Below are 22,574 nucleotides of genomic sequence, written 5' to 3' on the forward strand. Positions count from 1 at the left end.
CATAGAGGAGATAGATATATAAAAAGATAAAAATAAAGGGTTAGTAATATAGAGAATTATACAGCTATATTTACATAGAAATAGACAGATATATGAAGATACAAGTAAATATATAGACAGATATGGATATATATATGGTGACATAGATAGATTGGGGGATTCATAGATATGGAGTGATTTGGAGGGACGAATATGAAAAGATATTAAGAGATGTGTAGAATTACAGAGAGATAATAAGAGAAGTAGTTAGATACAACCATATTCTTTGTATGCGTGTGCAAACTTAAAATAAAACAGTAGCAAACAAATTTCTACACTGGGCTTCTTTTGATAATTAATATTTGCAATGAAAACAAAAGAAATAGTAATTAATTTTATTTCACAGTGGTATTTTCTTTCACTGCTTGAAAGTATAACAAATGTTAATATGATTTATATTTTATATAGTATAAAAATATTTTCGTTCTCTTCTATGCACATAACGTCTGCGTCTTTTAAAAGTTTTCGGAACAATTTTCTTAAAATATGGCCGTTGTAAACGCAAGCCAAAACGCAAGGAAGATGTAAGTTGAACAATACTTGCGTTGCGTTATCATGCCTTGCGTGGTTTATAATCCTGTGTTATATAATGTGGTTGCTGAACATTTTGCGTCTTGCATTCTTGCGTAGGTACTTTATAAACCAAACTCATGGGTTTTTCGTAGTGCAAGTGGAAACATACGCGTGGGAAAAAAAAGTAGAATAATTTTGAAGAAAACGTAACAAGTTTTTGAAGATTTTGTTTGATACTCCAAGATACTTCTAGTAAGTTCATGTTCAATAGAAGTAAACTCGTAATAAATGGATAAATTGTAACCAGCTTTTTTCCCTTCATTTAAGGTGTAAAAATATTTGAAGGTGTATACAATCATTATCGTGTACTGATACAGTGGGCGTGGGATGTTCGCCAGGAAATATTCAAGGCGAAAAAAGAAAATAATTCAATTCTTAATAGTATAAAACAAATTTAGCTGTAGGAATAATTTCGCGGATAATAACAACACATGTACATGTGTTTAGCCGCAATATTCTTAGCAACGCCGTACCTTAAGTGCTCCTTTTTTCCCCCTCCACTTTAATTGGCTGCATGGTGTTAATTGGCTCGGCGCAGCGGTAGTGGCGTGTGTATATTTACGACAGAGCAAGCGCCCTTTTCACAACAGACTATTCACCGACGCCAGCGTTCTTCGTCTGTTTTTCATGCACGCTTCTTTATGAGCGCCAGCTCTCACGATAACTGCGTTACAAGCTACACCGACCGTAAAAATAGAATAAAAGAGGCCTGTTTTTTTTTATTCCAACTTAGCAACACTAAAAACGTTTTCGTTTCAAAAGAAAACATTTACACAAAACAATCAGCATTCTGTTTTTCTTTCGCAATTTTATACATGAAAAATTTTCCGTCTGGTAATTTAATTTCTTGTATAAAGCAATTATGTTTTTTTTTTCACGGCATGAACTTAAAAACCTATCTTTATATAAAAAAAATGCCGAGCCCTTTCCTACAACATTGTTTAATATTCTTCAGCAACAATCAACGTTGATATCTTATAATTTTACAATAATTTAGTATTATCATGATACAACATGTTACCATAAAATGTATTACCATTGTATAGTTATTACGGTAAATTATAATATATCTTACTGTAAATACTAGATAATACTTGCGTAAATATAATTTCCATATCAGCGGACACTATTTACAAAAAATCCATCATTGCAGTTTAGACTGGAAAAAAAATTGGCAGACATAAAATATTTTGGTCAAGAATTTCTCGTCACGTATGTTATAAACAGTGGTCATATTTATGTTTAAAATTAAATTTCACATTGTCCACGTTAAAAGCATATAATAGGGGAGACCAGGGCAATATGATCCCCTTAAGCTTCGAAGCATTATTCCCAATTTATCAGTGCATGAAGCAATGTGAGGATTTGTTTGTGTATGAAGACATAATCAATGAACACTTACCAATTTTTTAAATATTTATGACATGAAAACTAAAATCCTTGAGAGTGATTAAATCTTATTATGCAAAAAGCTCATTTTGCCCCGGAGTATGGGGCAAAATGATCCTTAACTTAATTTACATATACGGATGTGAATTTAAACCAAAATAAATTAACAAATTATGCAGCATAACAAACACATGAAGTAATATTACAACATTTAAAATTATGTTGATAAACATCAAGAAAAAAATATTTTCACCAAGGAACTGGCATGACATATTGGTTATTAAAGTTAAGTCCATTTTCAAAATAATGTTTTTTAACCATTAAACGAATCCTTCTCCCATTCCCTTTTTAATGGCAACAATAATCACAATCATCTTCTTCAGTGCCTGCACAATTTACATGAGCCCACTGTTTGCACGACTGACACTTCACCCAAGGCTCACCTGCTACAGATTGAAGAAATACTTCAGTGCAGTAAATGCATAATGGATCATCGTCATCCTCACTATTATCATGGTGTGGCATATCCACATGAAACTGACTAGGGATGCTGTTTTGTAAACAGCCTCCCTTATTCTTCTTCTTGAGAACTGATTTGGTCTGAAACTTAGTAGGCCTGCCCTTTTTTAGCATTCGGTTTTGTTCCTCGTCTTCTTTTTTCTTCTTTTCTTCCACTAACATATTTTTGTAGGGACTGCTTGTCAGTATTGCTGTAGCTCCACGTTTTCGTCTTATTGTGGTGTTACACCTTGGGCCGCTGATTTTGGGATGTGGACAGATGTCCCCTGGAGGTGAATTTGTAAATGCTGAAGGATGCTGACACTTGCTTCAACCTGGCAGAAGAACAGAAGACACTTTCGACACATAAGCACAATCTTCATTTAAGCGTACAGTAGGTCTACATGAAGGGACATCAACCAAATTATGAGGCAGCCCATCTGCTGCTGTATTTGCACTTGCAATGTCCTGATCTTGTGAACAACCTGCAGAAGAGGTCTAAGGGCGAGCAACAGGCAAAGTAGGCATAGAAGAATTACAGAGTTGAAGTTCAGTTTGCTCTGTTGTTTCTGCAGGTGTAAAGTCACAGTCTTGGAACATATCAGGGTCGTATGGGTAAATTCCACACTTCTGAAAACCGTTTATAATATTGACAAGAGTACATGCTCTCAAAAATGCCTCGCCGAACAATTTACTTAACTGGTATAGGGTGAAAACTCGGCCTGGATGATTGTTCAGCCATTCCTGAATGGATACATTGTAGTACTCACTCAGTGGAAACATTACTGCAACATCCAGGGGTTGGAGCCTGTGTGTACAGTGAGGTGGTAAGCAAATCATTGTGACATAACATTTCCTCGCTAGTTCTATGACATCCAGGTTCTTTGTGTGACTCAAATGGCCATACAGAATCAAAAGAACGGGATCATCACAGGTTGGTTTTTTATGGTGAACAAAATGATCAAACCAAGAAGAAAACACATCCAAATTCATCCACCCAGAGCTGTTACATGCAAATACTGAACCTGGAGGAGCTCCATCAGTCAGCTACGCCTTCATTCGTTGGTGAGGGAATATGATCATGGGGGAAATATGAGCACCGCTAGCAGACACACACATAACAGCTGTATACGACAAAACCACAGATAATTTCAATTCTAAAATGGGTAATAAGTATAAATATTCAAGTAGCTCACGTGTGATTTATTTTGTAGACACACAGAAACAGATAATCAATACACAAGTAGCACCTATTAAATGTCAGGGGCAAAATAATCCCCGCGGGGTAAAACGATCCCACGTTTTGCCCGGAGCGCGACATTTTGTTTCATTCGGACATCTGCATCCAACCGTCACAAATTTTTTGTTCATACTATTGTCTATTAAATATATATTCCCCGCGTGTTTTGACAATACAAGTCAATGCAATACTAAGAAAATATGCTAAGAATAAAAAATTATTGAAATGTGTGCTTACCTTAGATCAGCTCACCAATAAAATGGTTTTCTGTTGTCTACAGCTGCATGGTTAATCCGGAACGCACGAAACTTCTCACAACAGTGCTTCTCAATCAAAGACAAGTAGTGTGTATGCTAGCCGCTAGATAGCAGCACCTACAGGTTTTAAAACCAAGGGTGATCGTTTTGCCCCTGGGAATATATTGCCCTGGTCTCCCCTACCTATGGTTAAAAAAAGCCGGCATTAGAGGTTACACGGCGCACAGCAGTTTTACACAATGGATAAGGCGTGGTGCTCGTCACAGTCTTTAGGAACAGCCAACGGATGGGAACGGCTTTACCGAAACTTGCCGGTGTCGAGTGGTCCGTGTAGAAAGCAAGGCCTCTCGCAAAGCCCTTTGCGAGCACGTCGACACACAAAAGGGCGCAGCAACCCCAAATAATTCCAGAGCTATCACCGATTTTTTTTTTTTTGTGATGTGAAATCAGCGGACGGATTTCGATTCAAACGCCTACCCCGACACACGTACGGCATGCTTCAGAAAAAACCCACGCTATTTGAAAACTGATCAGGACATCAGAGTGGTGTCTGTTAAAGAACAGCATTCAAGAATACGCTTAGTGCGGGTGAATTGTTCTGATTCCGTAATTTGTTTAAACTGTATTTAAAGAGTGAAAACAGCTAAAACGCAAGATTTAAGAATATTTTTTTAGGCATGAAACACTCGGTACAGACTCTTGAAAGCACCTAAGGATAATGCATTACACCCCTTTATCTCCATTTCTCCACCATCTAAAGTTATGGTTACCTCTCCAATCTCACAGTTGTCCTATGCATGACGAGAAGACTACGCATTATTTCAGAGCCTTGCTCTTACACTGTTAGAAATTACAGCAAATTTACCGACTTTTAAACGAAGAATTAAACTCAAATAAACGAATAGTTCTTCGTAACCTCAGATAATTGCATCTTCGTAGAACCTACATTGGGTTAAGACTTCCGAATTCTGTGTAATGTTGTAAACAAGGAAAACCACGCGCGGAAAAAAAAAGTATTTGTATGGACTCAAAACACTTTTCAATGTTTTGTTAATAAAATAATATTAATGTTTATTAATGTTCAAAGTGATTGAACTCAACATCAGTAAACTTATGAAGATAACAGTAAATTTACGAAGATCCCTGGATAATTTATAACCATTATTCGTCGTAAATGTAGGTGAAATTTTCTAACAGTGTAGACGAGATACCACCCCTCGCTTTCATGCGTTTGGACTCTCGCGCTAAACTTAACCTAATGTTACAATTTATAACGCCACACACGTCCGAGCTACGTCCGGGATTCAAGTCCAGAACCCCTCACGCCGAAGTTGGTGTTTCAACCCACAGCGTTGCGTAGGTCAGCTAAAGTTATGCTAGTTATAGCTAAATATATTATAAGGAGGTGCTGGAACGCTGATTGTGAACCTGGACCTTGAAAGCTGTCATAACAGGAATGTGACAACCTTAAAATGATTTTTGTTTGCATTGCTGTGCAGAGTATGTCTATAAATAATTAAATACATGCCTTATTTTAGAATATGCTTTCAAACAAGTTCAGTTAAATTACATTACTATACGGATTCTGGTGATGTATGACTTTGAACATTAAATCCTACATTTATAATTGTTAACTTATTGTGCAAGAATACTAGCTGATAAATTTCAAATCATCCAAAAATAATTTAAAATCCGCTTAGGTTTCTAGGACATATCCGAGGTAAATTGAAATGTCCCACAATCTACAGCTTTAACAGGGGTATTTTGCATGCATGTCAGTTCAAGTACTTGAATCACAACGGGTAATAACGCTCTGAAAAATGAGCGTTTATTCGCTAGCTGGTAAAGTACATCTTCTTCCGACTACGCAGAGTAAAGTTTAATTCTGCTCCATCAGCTCTCTGTATTAATTAATCATGAAACGTTATTTTGTACTGGGTGTGTCTTTTTCCATCGGAAAATCTGTATATTCTCCACATGCCTAGTTTACTTACCGTCCTTTTGGTTTTAGTGAGAAAAATGTTTCGTCTTTTTGGAATGGTGGTTTATGTTGTTTTTAATGGAATAGGCTGTATGCGCTCCAGAATATTTTCTGATATTTTTTCTGGGATATTCAATTTATCTTTAATTCTTTTTTTATTTTTATCAATCAGTGTTCCGAACGTTCGCTGTATGTTTGTACGGAAAAATTCTATATATTCACAACAAACTCTCTCGCCAAATAAACATCTATCTGTAATAAATACGTAGGACTTTTCTGTAGTATTCAAATTAAATAAGAAAATGCTTTTTGAAATCCGTTTTACGCCATTTGACTAACCATACTAGGGAATGGTGAATGCAAGCTAAAAAGAAACACAATCTTGAATCTACAAATGGTATATACATGCATCGATGACTTATTCTGTACGCACACCAGAATTACCTACTTGCGTCGACGATTGGCATACGGACGTCCAATCATCTGCTACGTCCTGGAGGTGAATAGGAGAAAGAAAATAGCGGTAGAAAATTAGTGAAAGGTAAAGAATTAAAAATTTGATAACTGCTTCATTCATAAAAAATTTAGCACGTGCAGCAAATTATTAAAATGAGTTGGGCTCAAACAAAACGGCTCTGCAATTGATTACCTTTAGAATAAAATAATATTTAGCGGCAAAAATAAAATGAGTAAGTCTTCAGTTTCCATCAAAATTAATTTACAACAAAACATTTTTTTTTGTTAGTCCTTACCAACGCTCCTGTGTTTTGTGTAACATCAGAATATGGAAGCCAAAATTGAATTTACGGGGGAAACGAATTCCAGGTCCACGACAGGAGCTTATGGTTGACTTTCTTTTCGGTGGGGGAGGAGGGAGGGTTGGAACCACATTTCCCGCTGTTTTCTTCCAAAAACCTTTCCTTTTGTTGGTGTTTTCTTTAAACGTGACAACGTCTAATAAATCGATGAACACCGGCTGCACGCCCGAAAAAGTGTCCTGTTACGCACATTGTCCCGTTACGCTGTGTCCCGTTACGCTCATTGTACGCTTGCGCCTCATCTATCTCTCTTCCTTTCGATTGGAACAACCCTCGATTTGACTTTTTCGATGCACATTAAACTTGGAACACTCCCATTCGTTTCCTACTTTTCCTATCATCGTCCTATCCTTAACAGAATTACAAATATTGCAAGAAGTTAAATAGCAAACATGTATAAAAGTTATAGTTAAAATAATCTCTTCGTTAAAGTAATAAACGTATTTGAATTAATGAGTGCAAACAAAAGTAAATTTATCAATTAAATTGTAGATTTCATTTCACTCCTTCTTTGTATCAAAACAAAATAGTGATAATTCAATAAAAATGATTCAATTTTATTCACAAAAGTATGCAATCATTTCATCAATGTTTTGTTATGACGTTGTCACGTTAAACTATCGTCCGTAAACCGACTTTACAGATAACCAATTTTTTTTTTTAAGGATATCGAAGGGAGGGGGGATATAATGATCTCTCCCGCGGACCCATAGTTCCTTGCGTGAGTCCCTGCACAGCGGGCAGTCCCGTCATTTGACGCCTCGGCGAACGTGGCCTGGTCCTGCACGGAGAGACGGGTCTCCGAGGAGTGGGCCTAATTAACGGTGCCGTCAGGTTCACGCTCAGGACCCGAAATAGCGGGGCCGGGGCGGGGAGCCAACTGTCGCTTCCACCGGGGTTCATTAGTGTGAAGGTCCAGGGCGGACGGACAGGTCCGCGGGCGAGACGGATGTCGCCGTGGGTTTGGCTCCCCCCACCTTCAGGGGCAGCACACGGCGCTATTTGTCTCGGCGCGCCCTGACTAATGGAGACTTCCTCGGGCCGCCGATCCCCCGCCTTCGGTCGCCCGGACCTCACGGGGCGTCGCGGGACCCCGTGGCGGGCCAAGAGGGGCGGAGTTCCGGGAAGAAGGCGTCCTCGCACCACGACAGCCACGGACTGGCGTCCGGCCAGCGTGGCCCCGGCTTCACCCGGGCAGCCACACAGGCCGACCCGTGCGTTCACGTCAGGCCTTCTCTGGCCTTCTCTCGCGTTATATGTGTAACGTACTTACACATGTGACGGAAGTCATTAGCTTCAACTTGGGGTAAACATTGGCGGTGGATCTCAGGTCCCAATCTTCTCAATTCCATATCTAAAGTGTCAAAAATAATGAACGCTGTTGCTTAAACATTCAACACACTATATGTGCGTTCCAATAACTACATTTATAAAGTCAATACACATTGTAATTTTACTTACATAACAACATTCTAATAGTCCAAAATATTGAGTAACAGTAGTATGATAGGTATAAACAATAAAAACACTCAAAGATATAGTAAACTTTAGAGTTGTCTTTGTTGGATAACTTACTATAATTTTTTAATTAGTATATATATGTGTGTGTGTATGTGTATATATACATACATACACACACACCATAAGCAAATAGTACAGATTCGATGGTATTCGATATAGTATCCATCGATACTAAAGATTTTTCCCGGAATTCTATATTATTATTCCTACATTTAATAAGTAAAAGGTTATATGCATAGTAAATGTAAAATATTTGAGAAGAATGTTTCTCGTGTAAGTTCAAAAAACATGAGTAGGTACTCTTTTTCATTTCAAATTTGGACTAAACAAATATTACAATTTACAAGTGTCTGATTAGACTTTCAATTATTTAACACCAGCTATAATAAAAAATATTAATAAACACAAAATATTCTACTGTTGGATATCTTATTATACCTCAGACGCCCAAAAAATAATCTAAACAGAAAGAGACAGAAACATCGCTTTATCACCGGTAAGCATGACACAAGTTGAATAGAGTGTGGCAGAATTAGCTGTACCATAGATGACACCAGCTGAACAAAGAATGAGTGATACCTCGCTATACCAGCTACGAGCACTACATCAGCTGGTCAGAAGGTGGCCAGATAACTCGCCGTACCGTCAGTGAGCACGAAACCAGCTCAACAGGAAATGGCGGATACTACACTGTACCACTGACGAGCATAACACTGGCTGAACAGAAAATTGCTCTACTGCGACAAGCACGACACCAGATGAACAGAAAGTGTCGGGTACCTCGTTGTACCACAAGTCGAGCACGACACCAGATGAACAGAGAGTGTCGGGTACCTCACTGTACCACAAGTCGAGCACGACACCAGATGAACAGAGAGTGTCGGGTACCTCGCTGTACCACAAGTCGAGCACGACACCAGATGAACAGAGTGTCGGGTACCTCGCTCTGCCTGCGCCGAGCACGACACCAGATGAACAGAAAGTGTCGGGTACCTCGCTCTACCTGCCACGAGCACGACACCAGATGAACAGAGAGTGTCGGGTACCTCGCTGTACCACAAGTCGAGCACGACACCAGATGAACAGAGAGTGTCGGGTACCTCGCTCTGCCTGCGCCGAGCACGACACCAGATGAACAGAAAGTGTCGGGTACCTCGCTCTACCTGCGACGAGGACGACACCAGATGAACAGAGAGTGTCGGGTACCTCGCTGTACCACAAGTCGAGCACGACACCAGATGAACAGAGAGTGTCGGGTACCTCGCTCTACCTGCGCCGAGCACGACACCAGATGAACAGAAAGTGTCGGGTACCTCGCTCTACCTGCGACGAGCACGAAACCAGATGAACAGAGTGTCGGGTACCTCGCTGTACCACAAGTCGAGCACGACACCAGATGAACAGAGAGTGTCGGGTACCTCGCTCTGCCTGCGCCGAGCACGACACCAGATGAACAGAGAGTGTCGGGTACCTCGCTCTACCTGCGACGAGCACGACACCAGATGAACAGAGAGTGTCGGGTACCTCGCTGTACCACAAGTCGAGCACGACACCAGATGAACAGAAAGTGTCGGGAACCTCGCTCTACCTGCGACGAGCACGACACCAGATGAACAGAGAGTGTCGGGTACCTCGCTCTACCTGCGACGAGCACGACACCAGATGAACAGAGAGTGTCGGGTAACTCGCTGTACCACAAGTCGAGCACGACACCAGATGAACAGAGAGTGTCGGGTACCTCGCTGTACCACAAGTCGAGCACGACACCAGATGAACAGAGAGTGTCGGGTACCTCGCTCTACCTGCGACGAGCACGACACCAGATGAACAGAGATGTCGGGTACCTCGCTCTACCTGCGACGAGCACGACAGCAGATGAACAGAGAGTGTCGGGTACCTCGCTCTGCCTGCGCCGAGCACGACACCAGATGAACAGAAAGTGTCGGGTACCTCGCTCTACCTGCGACGAGCACGACACCAGATGAACAGAGAGTGTCGGGTACCTCGCTGTACCACAAGTCGAGCACGACACCAGATGAACAGAGAGTGTCGGGTACCTCGCTCTACCTGCGCCGAGCACGACACCAGATGAACAGAGAGTGTCGGGTACCTCGCTCTGCCTGCGCCGAGCACGACACCAGATGAACAGAGAGTGTCGGGTAACTCGCTGTACCACAAGTCGAGCACGACACCAGATGAACAGAGAGTGTCGGGTACCTCGCTGTACCACAAGTCGAGCACGACACCAGATGAACAGAGAGTGTCGGGTACCTCGCTCTACCTGCGACGAGCACGGCACCAAATGAACAGAGAGTGTCGGGTACCTCGCTGTACCACAAGTCGAGCACGACACCAGATGAACAGAGAGTGTCGGGTACCTCGCTCTGCCTGCGCCGAGCACGACACCAGATGAACAGAGAGTGTCGGGTACCTCACTGTACCACAAGTCGAGCACGACACCAGATGAACAGAGAGTGTCGGGTACCTCGCTCCACCTGCGACGAGCACGACACCAGATGAACAGAGTGTGTCGGGTGCCTCGCTCCACCTGCGACGAGCACGACACCAGATGAACAGAGAGTGTCGGGTACCTCGCTGTACCACAAGTCAAGCACGACACCAGATGAACAGAGAGTGTCGGGTACCTCGCTGTACCACAAGTCGAGCACGACACCAGATGAACAGAGAGTGTCGGGTACCTCGCTGTACCACAAGTCGAGCACGACACCAGATGAACAGAGAGTGTCGGGTACCTCGCTGTACCACAAGTCGAGCAGGACACCAGATGAACAGAGAGTGTCGGGTACCTCGCTGTACCACAAGTCGAGCACGACACCAGATGAACAGAGAGTGTCGGGTACCTCGCTGTACCACAAGTCGAGCACGACACCAGATGAACAGAGAGTGTCGGGTACCTCGCTGTACCACAAGTCGAGCACGACACCAGATGAACAGAGAGTGTCGGGTACCTCGCTGTACCACAAGTCGAGCACGACACCAGATGAACAGAGAGTGTCGGGTACCTCGCTGTACCACAAGTCGAGCACGACACCAGATGAACAGAGAGTGTCGGGTACCTCGCTGTACCACAAGTCGAGCACGACACCAGATGAACAGAGAGTGTCGGGTACCTCGCTGTACCACAAGTCGAGCACGACACCAGATGAACAGAGAGTGTCGGGTACCTCGCTGTACCACAAGTCGAGCACGACACCAGATGAACAGAGAGTGTCGGGTACCTCGCTGTACCACAAGTCGAGCACGACACCAGATGAACAGAGAGTGTCGGGTACCTCGCTGTACCACAAGTCGAGCACGACACCAGATGAACAGAAAGTGTCGGGTACCTCGCTGTACCACAAGTCGAGCACGACACCAGATGAACAGAGAGTGTCGAGTACCTCGCTGTACCACAAGTCGAGCACGACACCAGATGAACAGAGAGTGTCTGCCTGCGACGAGCGGGCTGCGGTCGTCACGCAAGGCCGCGGACGCACGCTCCGAGCCGCTCAGGGGACAGTAATGGATGCCTGCGCGGCGCGGGTGTGGTTGTAGCCCCAGGCCTCCCCATCACGACCGCGAATGGAAATGAGCGTCTCGATCATCAGGCTGGAGAGAACAACACCAGAAAGAAAAGAAAACAAAAAAACAAAAACATAATAAAAAAGTAATATTCCGACTGTAGAGTACATGCGTCCTTGGTTGATCGTGGAACTGAATTTGCAACGGAATAATGCTCTCAGGCGGAAGAGGACGGATTTTTTTTTTGTTCAGCGCTGTGCTTTTTTTTTTTTTTTCGGGCTACGACTTACTGCATTCAAACCCCTTTCCGTTTCTATATAGCTTAAAACCACACTCACTTTTGTCTGAATTTCATCACCGGGGGATATATTATTTTAACGATAGTCACGGCAAGCAATTTTTTTTACTAAATGCGATTTTTTTAATACTCATGATATGAGTACCTAGCTTTCAAACGGTAGTTGAGAACAATTCCGTCTCTGCTTTTTGCTGCATTGGATTGTTTATTTATATATACATATATGTGCACACACATATATATATATAATAGACCTCACTCCAGTTTTTTTTACAGAGTATAACATTTCCACGTAGTGAAGGCTGTACCTACTGGATTTTATTTCAGTTAAAATGCAAACACCCATGGGTCTAAAAAGTTAGATCAGTTGTTAAAACATCACTAAAAGGATTTTTTTTCTTGACGACTTAATTTGATCGTCATAAGTTGCGTGCTTTGCTGCTGGAAGAATTATGGAATGAGAAGTTTGTCATCTTAAATTAAGTGTAGCTTAATTAATACAAATTTGTTTAGATGGTAAAAAGTCTCATATTTTTACTTTTTATTTTAAAATGTATTTTTTTTCTTTAGATGAAGAAATACTCATTATTACCTTGAAACAACACTTTTACGGGAATTCAATGCAAGGCCTTTTCACTGTGGGGAATTCTTTTCTAGTTATTATTGTACGTAAACATTTTGCGCGAAGTAAAAACACTTTAAATAGAAAGAACACGAAGTAATATATACTTTAATATTATTTTTTTAGGTGCAGCGTGTTAAGTGTTTAAAAAGTTTTTTAATTCTGCATAAATTTTAATAATAAATATATATTTTTTATTTATATAATTTACTGAGTAACGAACCTTGGCACTGTCATCTTGCGGGTATTAGAACTGACACCAATCAAACTAAGAAAAAAAAATTCCTCTGTTTATGTATTCACGTCTCAGTCCGTGTGAAACAGCAATGGAGTATGAAAAACAGAAAAGTTTTAAATCAATGTCCTCCATCGCAAGAATCATTCAAAGGACATATAGGAATGAAATAAAAAACTAGGTATGCATTTCCCGGAAGTGTAGGGGTGGACGCAGGGGAACCGACTGCAGACCGCTAGGCGGGCGACTAGGAACGCGGATGCGAGAGGGAGTAATTTGCCTCGGTCACGAGAAAACGTGACGCGCACGGAGGAACCACTCGGGGGCCCACAAAGGCGCGGGTTTCAAGCGCCGCGATTGGCCAGACACGGCCGCGCGCACTCGTACCACTGACGGCGCGTCGCCCGCCGACTGCCGCTGGTCTCTGGGGGCAGCGCCGCGCGCTTCTGTTGCGGGAGGCAGTGGCGGATAAAGGCGTTTTTTTTTTTACCGAGGTGGGAGTAAAATTTTAAGGCATAATTTTAATGCAATGTGTTCGTGAAACATTGTTTTGAAACGTTTCTTACGCCAAAGAAATATAAAGAGAGCACTTGCGAGTCGAGGTTTGAATTGCCAAATAATTTTAACTTCTATCACTTGTACTGAGCTACACGCGCTCTTTTTTTTTTCAGGGAGAGATTTATATTTGGAAGTATGTGTGTGTGTGTCTATATATATAATTTAAACACTATTATTCCAAAAAAAATTACATTACTATTGACAATAAGTAATACACTGGCTGGGCCTACAGTAGTGGCGGCTTCTCGTACAGTTGAAATTGCAGGTGTGTTTTAACAACTTATCTTGTACAACCCAAAATAACTTATTGCCTCGACTGATATTTTGCAATTTTTTTTCCATCTATAGAAACGTTTAGTTGTTCCGTTGGAATGTGTACTATTTTATACGATTGAATTAATCGTGAGCGATTTTCTGTCGTCCGTTGAGGATTTACGTTCTCCAGATCGGAAGGTTTCCATCATATCTTGATAAAATTTATATGGGACCACCTTGAAGGCATAATCTAAAAAATATATATATAATCGTTCAAATCGGTCAACCAAAATTATGGGTGAACATCGACTCAAAATACATACATACATACATACATACATACATACATACATACATACATACATACATACAAACGTGTTGAACAGAGACCCTCCATCATTTTTTAAATTCTGTTAAAAAGTTAATTTTGGGTCCATAACAATGACGTATTTAAACGTATATGATACTGATTTTTATTTCACTCAAAATCAGCGATACAGCTTTTGGTTTACGTTCGTGCCGAACAAATTTATAGAGGATGTAATAAAAGGTTAATAAATTTTCAGTTGCAACAATTATTGCCGATTATTTCCAAAGTTTTACTGTGTCGTGAGCCTTGGCGTTTGTCAAGGGGCCTCGCCTAGTCGGGGGTGCATTTGTGCTGGTGAGGCGCGACGATAAGTGCGACTCTCGCTGGTGTTTCTAGTGCGGTGACGCCTCTAAGCGCAAGGCTCTGATGGACTGGCAGCTATGACCATGACAAAATATGGCGAACAAATGAAGATAGAAGTTGTGATGCAAGCCCCCTGAGAGGATTCAAAAATCTGTACCAGGCGTGAATATAATTCTGAAAATCTGCGTCTTAGCTATTTTCACTCTCCTAAAAATTAAAATTTAAAAAAACTAATTATAAGCCCTCAGCACATTCTTAAATGTTTTTTTATCGTGAACACAAACCACTCTGGTGGCGTGTGTTGTTCCTTGCGAAGCTCTGCACACCGTGTGGGCGAGGGACCTTAATCGCACACGCGCCGGTTGTGACGCGACGCACGGTCGAAGCGCCCGGACCACACACGCCGCATGCCCGATGGCCCGAGGACATCTGCTGCGCCACGCCGGTCACATCCGACCCCGCGCAGGCGATCGGAAGCCAATAAAATTTAACTGCTTCCACCCCCTCCCCCCCTTGCCGACCCGCCCTAAATGACGCACGCGCGCCAAAGATGCCTCTGGGTCTCGCGTCAGATGCGGATACGTGCTCTGGGACGTCCGACCAGGAATAACCATGAATACAGACCGCAAAATTTTTGTCTCTTCATTTCACGACAGACTTGAATGCAAATACGTTTAAAATTTTGTTGCTTGAGTGACTGAGCCACATTTTACCTCAAGGACTGAGCCAATGAAAAACCCTCAACAAAATAAGTATCGTCCATTAGCCAATGAGCAGGTGCATAGAGGATCGTGAATTCTATCCTAGAGGTCATTCAAACAGTACATTTTTTTTCTGTCCCTAACCACGCGGTATGACATCATGCACGCATGGCGATGTATTTTTCGCTTTTTGTGTGTGTGTTACAACCTCGTAACATTATCTGTGTTTACATGTTTACTGTCAGCACACCAATCATAGCCATCCAGGCCCAAACAGGGCAATGGCTTCTCTTGCAGACGGCCGCAAATTACAAGAATTGAGGAGACACATCCACGAGCAAGACGGAGTTTTGTGAACACAACCACCGACCACAGGGAAGCCCGCAACATCAGGTCACGCATTGTTTTTGAGGGGAAAAAATTGCATGTATATTTCAAACGAACGTATGTTTTGGGGATTTTTGAATTCATAGTAAATTGACCGTAACTGTATGTATGTTAAAATTCCATTTGCTGTTCTGTAAAGGAACATTACAAAAACTATTATTTTTTTTCATTCTGTCCATCGAGTAACTTTCTACAAATGTTTTGCCTTTTTTAACTTTCTTATAGCTAGAGCCACAACTATTTGGCGGATTCGTGGGGTAGCAAAGTAGACTTGAAGCATATATATATATAAATAAAATATATATATCGTGTTTATGATTGATGATTGAACTACAGTATGCCTTACACGTCCTTGACGACCCTGAGACAGTATAAAGAAGAAGTGGTTACCCAATCACGTGTAAACCACCAAAGGAGTTTATGTGCAACCGAAGTTATGTGGATTTGCAGTTATCTTAGTTACTTGAATCTCGCGCAGATCTTTGTAAAATACTTGGATAGAAAACGTTATATATATACATACATAAAAGGAATTTATGATGATATAGACTTCATTGGATTCCTAAGTTCTCCTTGATTAATTGTCAACGAATAAGAACTAAAATAATTGGTTTTAGAGACCAAAATACTGACTTCACAGCCATCTCAGATTTTTCGTATAGGGGCAACTATAACCTGCACCAAAAACACGTGGAACTGTTTATTATAAACTGCGGTTAATAATGGTCTGTAAACGGATCATTGGGGTGCTAGTAAAAAAGTTTCGGTATCAATATTTAGTGCACCAATCGCAGAACTGTTTTGTTGGCCTTCTATATGCTAATTTTCCTCAGTGAATAAGTTAAATCAATGGCGAGTGTGTAGTTTGTTTTAGTCTGAGGGGAAGAGAGGTAAAACAACACATAGGATTGGAGTACAACGGGCACTCCCACAGAGAACGCATCAGCTGAGTCCACCACGTATCCCACATTCGAAATGTCCATCTTCAATCTACCGGAGATCGAACCCAAATAGCACGTGTTGGAAGACCGGTTAGAAATCCACACGACTTCCAGTGTTCCTATGTATGTATGAAATAATGGGGCGTGTTCATTCCAGCGGCAGGGAATCCTGACGAACGTGGTGAAGTACGGATCTGAGTCAAGAACTGAGGACATCTTGTTGGGTTCAAGGAGAACACCAACTTCAATTCAGAACGCGCTGTCAACTTTATACTCGTATTTGACCTTTTAACGTCCATTTGGTCGGCACCGTTCGTGCGACCTTCAACGAATGCCACTTAGCCGGCCGGGCATTTGAACAGACTTGCGTCGAGTGGCGGCACGTGGGTCCATTTGGGGTTGGCGGTATCGATTCCAGCGCCACTCGCTGGAGGCGGGCAGGACAGACTCCCGAGACCGAGAACACGGGAACAGCGGGCCATTTGTCTCAACTGTCGCGTAGGAGGGTGTGCAACATCAACACTTCTACACGTAAGGGGAATTAGGCCTCACCATCATCAATTTCAATTATTTGGATTCCACTTGAAATAAGGCTACCGTGCTTTTTTTTTTCTTTCGTTTGACATGGCATAAGACTTAAGCATTGGCTACTTGTCGAAGTCAACGCTATTGAACTTATGTGGTTATCACGATAGTTGCAATCGCCCGCGTGAAATAGTAAGTTGTTTCCTCGCGGCGCGTACAGACTGTAAGCAAATGTGTGGTTGCAACAATTTATAGTAGGTCTGGGAGATATGATTTATGCCTTGAAATGCAAATATATATATATATATATATATATATATATATATATATATATATATATATATATTCAATAACAAAAAATTGGGATAAATAGTTCGGAATTATAATTATAGCGAAAATAGGGGAAAGTCTTGCGGGGTATATTACCCCTCGAAGAACGCAATCAAAGTACGCACTGCAGGACATAAATTATTTTCTCCTTGCTACAAAACAAAGTTGGCCTTATCGCACTCAATGATTTTATGGCTTTTATACATATACATTTTAATCTGTAATAGGATTGAAACATTGAAAAGGAATATTGAAAGGCAAGAAAAAAATAGATTGCAGTGTAAAAATTTACTTAATAAACAATAATTTTCTTCGTTATTTAAGTAATTGCCATTACTTTTACATTCATATAAAGAGTAGGTACACTTTTTTACTGCTGTAATAATTAACACACTATGATTACAACTAGTGTTATATGGTGTTCCAAACAATTCACCTAAATACAAAATTAGATTGAAAAATTAAAGAATATTTTCAAAAACTCGTATAAAATATTTCTCGAATAAGCATCAAACTAACACAACCAACATCCTCTAGCTTACATCTGGCCTGAGCCTTACTGAAATGAAATAAATTATTTATTCACTAATCTAAATTCACGTGAAATTTGCTTTGATGAACTTTATTTCGTTTCTTTAATGAACTTGATTTCTTGTATACTGGAAAGATATTTCCAAAGAGAGTAACCTACTAAACTAAGCTAGTCTTGTATCAACATAGTTTATAATGGTATTCAACCACAGAACATCGTCCGAACCTAGTGCTGTAGTAGCATGATTCAATACGAGACAAAAAAATACACTAGAAAAATCATCAAACAGAAAGCTCACAAAATATGCCGACGATTCGACTAATTTCGATTCCTCTGTTAGCTAAACGTACCGTATATGCAGTAGGCGGGAAACAAGTTTACCAATAACAATAAGCATTAAAAAGTTTCTAAAATACTTTTACTGAACCAACTGAGCAATATGCTTCAAGTCTACTTTGCTACCCAATGAATCCGCGAAATAGTAGTGGCTCTAGCAATAAGAAAGTAATAATGATTTTAGTTGCATTTCCGTGCTTTGTGGTATATTAACAAACAATTTGGTGTTAACATGTCTAGAGAACAGAATGATTCGTGTATTCATTTCGCTGTGTGTTTTTTATACAAACGACCGCACCATTATGCTGCTACTGAGTCTGTCACACAGTTTAACTGGAGGGCCGTGATCCAGTGAGAAATCATCAGTCGAAGAAGTAACAAATCCGCGACAATCCAGTTCAGATATCTTTATGAATCAGAATCCACTGAACAAGCGACATTAGCCTAAGTGTGCAAGGTAATGTGGATTCTATCCTGGAGGTCCGTTGAACATGCGAATTTTCCCAGTCTCTACGAACGGTGCATTGGCAATATGTTCGGTGTTGATCCTGTGCCTATTTGCTACACCCAAGTCACCGCCGGCGCTGCGTCCGACGACGCGCTGTATGACCCACCACGTCACCGAGCCCACCCGGGGGGGGAGGGGGGGGTGTAGTTGGGAGGTCGGGGCCAGCCGCCGCCCGGATGGAGAGATCACGCGTCACGTCACGTCAGCGCACGAGAGGGAGAGAGAAGGGGTGGGGGGTTCCACCTCAGCCGGCCCCGCGGCCGTGAGCTCGTTTCCTTTGCCTTCTCCCCCCCCCCCCCCCCCCCCGCCTTGTCCTCTTCCAGCTCCCGGGGGCTGGCTGGCGTGTGCTTGTCAGTGGTTGCCTGATGTGGAGCGCGCTCCGCTGCTTCGTGGGCGATCCCTCCCCTCGCACACCCCGCGGCGGCCGTCCACCAGGTACCGGCCCCGTCGACGGCCGCGCCGCGCGGCGGGTGGTCGTCCGCTCTCACGCGAGCCGCGCTTCAGGGCTGGGCTTCACCCGACATCCCGGGCTGTTTTTTTATTTGTATTTCCTCTTTAAACGTACACCCTCTTACACCCATTAATTCCACACTTGCTGTAATTATAATTTCAACCTTATATCAAAATTTTTTTTTTTAAAGTCAGTTCTTGTAATGATAGCTGGCGGGGCCATGCCATTTTCGCGAAAAAGATTTTACAGACCAGCTGCGGGTTGAAACTTTGTAGCATTTTTTTGTGCTTCCAAGTTAGTTGGGTTTTCATTTAAGGCACGTGTCTACTGTCAGCCCACCAGTCATGGGCATCCAGTGCGGAACTGAATGTGTTTTGACTGGCACGGCCAAACAGGGCGATGGCTTCTCTTGCAGTCTAATGAGTGGTAAGATTCATTCGCGAAAAATACATGCCCCTAACAAATATGCGTATATTCGTGTATGTTTAACAAAGCCTGTAGCACTATTTTTTTTTTTGTTTTTTGTAGATACATTTGTGTCAATCTACCCCGAATATACTAGTTTTTAAAAGTTACACGATAAAATGTAAAATTGCTTAAACATTTTAATATGTAATTTTACGAAATTATTTTACAGTGTACCTTATTAACTCTCTACTTTCATCCTTATATTTAAACTACCATAACTCGACAGACGTTGTCCTGCTATGGTTTTTTTTTATTTATCTCTCGCTATAGATATATGATGGATGGTTTGTATGTAATCTGGAATCTATAAAGCGTTTGAAATGTTATTCCATTTTAAACTCACTTATCAATTACTAATCACATTCATAATCACTCTTTGTTGTTATTGAGGATTAAAGACAGTATAATCACACTGTAGCAATTTTAATGGCGATCGGTTAAACGGATAAGTTGATGCGCTGCAGCGGCGAGTTACAAAAAAAAATGGCTAGCACAAAACCTTCTCCATTAAAAAAAAATTTTGATCTGCCAACTTTCATGGTGATCGGTCAAACGGTGTCGGAGTTTATCGGCGTTATACATATTAACATCCTATTATTAGAGACCGGAAAAATTCGCGGATTCATTTCACGATATGATAGAATCAAAACAACTTTACCTTCATATTGCTTCTCTGATTGGTTCACAATTAATCTGAAGGACTTTTAGTCATTGAAAAACCTTCAACCAAAAAAGTATCGAATCGCAAGCGTCCCAGTCGACAGGTGACACGAGTCAGTAGCCAATGAGCAGGTGGCATTTGCTCGAGTGTGTAGAGTATAGCGGAGTCTATCCTAGAGGTAATCCAAAGCGCGAATTTTTCCAGTCTCTACCTATTATATATATATATATATATACATACACGGGAATTACAAGGATTCGTTTGGTTACAAAGAAGACTGCAAACATGTAGTAAACATGTATGTCTTAGCATTGGTTTGATGATTGGATCACAATTGCTTCGACAACTCCCCTCTAAAAATGTGGGTCGGTAAACTTCGAGCTACCAGTAGAGTTATCGAATCATATCGACCCTCTCCAGGTTCAACAGTAAGAAATCAACCAATACGAAATATACCTACTACTGTTATTTTTCTCGTAATTGTAACAGAAAAGACCGGTTCACAAAAAAAAAAGAAGTAAATTTACAAACATTTGTACTTAAAAAAATAAAGTTCTTCACTTCCAATTAAAATTTTTGTTTACTGTGTACCTTTTCGGTTTCTGGCTGGCTAATCACTTACTTACCCTGCTGACTGGGAACTTCTTACCTACCATTCGTGATTCCCAACTTCCACCCTACCCGGGCCGGCAACCTACACTTGATTTGTTTTCCTCGCCGAACGGGCCCACACTCGCTAGAGTCCGGCTCGCTGGTCAACAAGCACGGCACCAACATGCTTCGCAACCCGGGGCTAGCAGCTGTTAGGAGATGGCAGGCTGTGACGTTGTTGAAGTCACGTTACACCCCACCGTCGCCACACTCCAACGCCCGAATAATCGCGCAAATGGTGCCCGACGATGCCAGATGGTGGTCGGTGATTGTGAAATAGAATTTCCGTCCTTACTTACAGTCACTTCCATGAAATACAACACTTCAACACTTACGAAAAAGAAAAGTTAAAAAAAAATTGGTTATCTGTAAAGTCGGTTTACGGACGATAGTTTACGTGACAATGTCATAACAAAACATTGATGAAATGATTGCATACTTTTATGAATAAAATTGAATCATTTTTTATTGAATTATCACTATTTTGTATGGATACAAAGAAGGAGTGAAATGAAATCTACAATTTATTTGATAAATTTACTTTTATTTGCACTCATTAATTCAAATATGTTTATTACTTTAACGAAGAGGTTATTTTAACTATAACTTTTATACATGTTTGCTATTTACCTTCTTACAATCTGTGTTATTCTGTTAAGGATAGGACGGTGATAGGAAAAGTAGGAAACGAATGGGAGTGTTTCAAGTTTAATGTGCCTCGAAAAAGTCAAATCGATAGTTGTTCCAATCGAGTGGAAGAGAGATAGATGCGGCGCAAGCGTACAATGAGCGTAACGGGACAATGAGTCATCCTTTTTCGTGCGTGCAGCCGGCGTTCATCGATTTATTAGACGTTGTCACGTCAAAAATTTGTTTTAAACGAAAATGATTCTAAAATAATCTTTCTGCGAAAAATAATTGAAACATTCTGCCCAACGAATTAATATTTAACAGGGTGGACAGCAGAACAAAGCTTAGAGTGTAGTATTTTACCTATACCACTTAACAATTCCAGAAGGAAACCTTTTTTTCATGGTGGTAAGTTAATAACTCCAACGAATATACGAAGGGTTAAAACTGTTTTCCATAAGATAAACACTACACTTCACCCAAAGTTAGGGTAACCCCCCAAAAAAATGGTACTGAACATCAGCTGGACATATAGCGCCTTCACGCTGTATCTATGTGTATGAATTGTCAGTACCTGCTCTGAACTTTGTTCCTAGATTTCAGTATCCAAAATGAGTTTGTGGAAGCAAGTTACAGCTGCGGTGATCCTACTAGAGAAATGTGATATGTTCGCGAGGACAAGGAAAAAAAAGAGATTGAATGTGAGTTCGACCGAAAAACTACAACTGCAGGTTCATCACCACAAAATAAGTTGAAAAATATTTACGACTTATTGTCTAATGGGCTTTTTTAAAAAAAAACGAGCAACTTACACAGAAATGAGTTTTATTTTATTTGAATCAGTATACATACCCTTTTCTTTTATCAAGTTCGGAAGATCAGATCAGGAAAATGGTGGTAATCAGCAACGATGTATGGATGATGCATTTTGGAACTCTTTGGCTGCTTTTCGGCACATTTCGAGGAGTATAGAG

This window comes from Bacillus rossius (assembly GCF_032445375.1).
Source record: "Bacillus rossius redtenbacheri isolate Brsri chromosome 9 unlocalized genomic scaffold, Brsri_v3 Brsri_v3_scf9_2, whole genome shotgun sequence".
NCBI lineage: Eukaryota > Metazoa > Arthropoda > Insecta > Phasmatodea > Bacillidae > Bacillus > Bacillus rossius.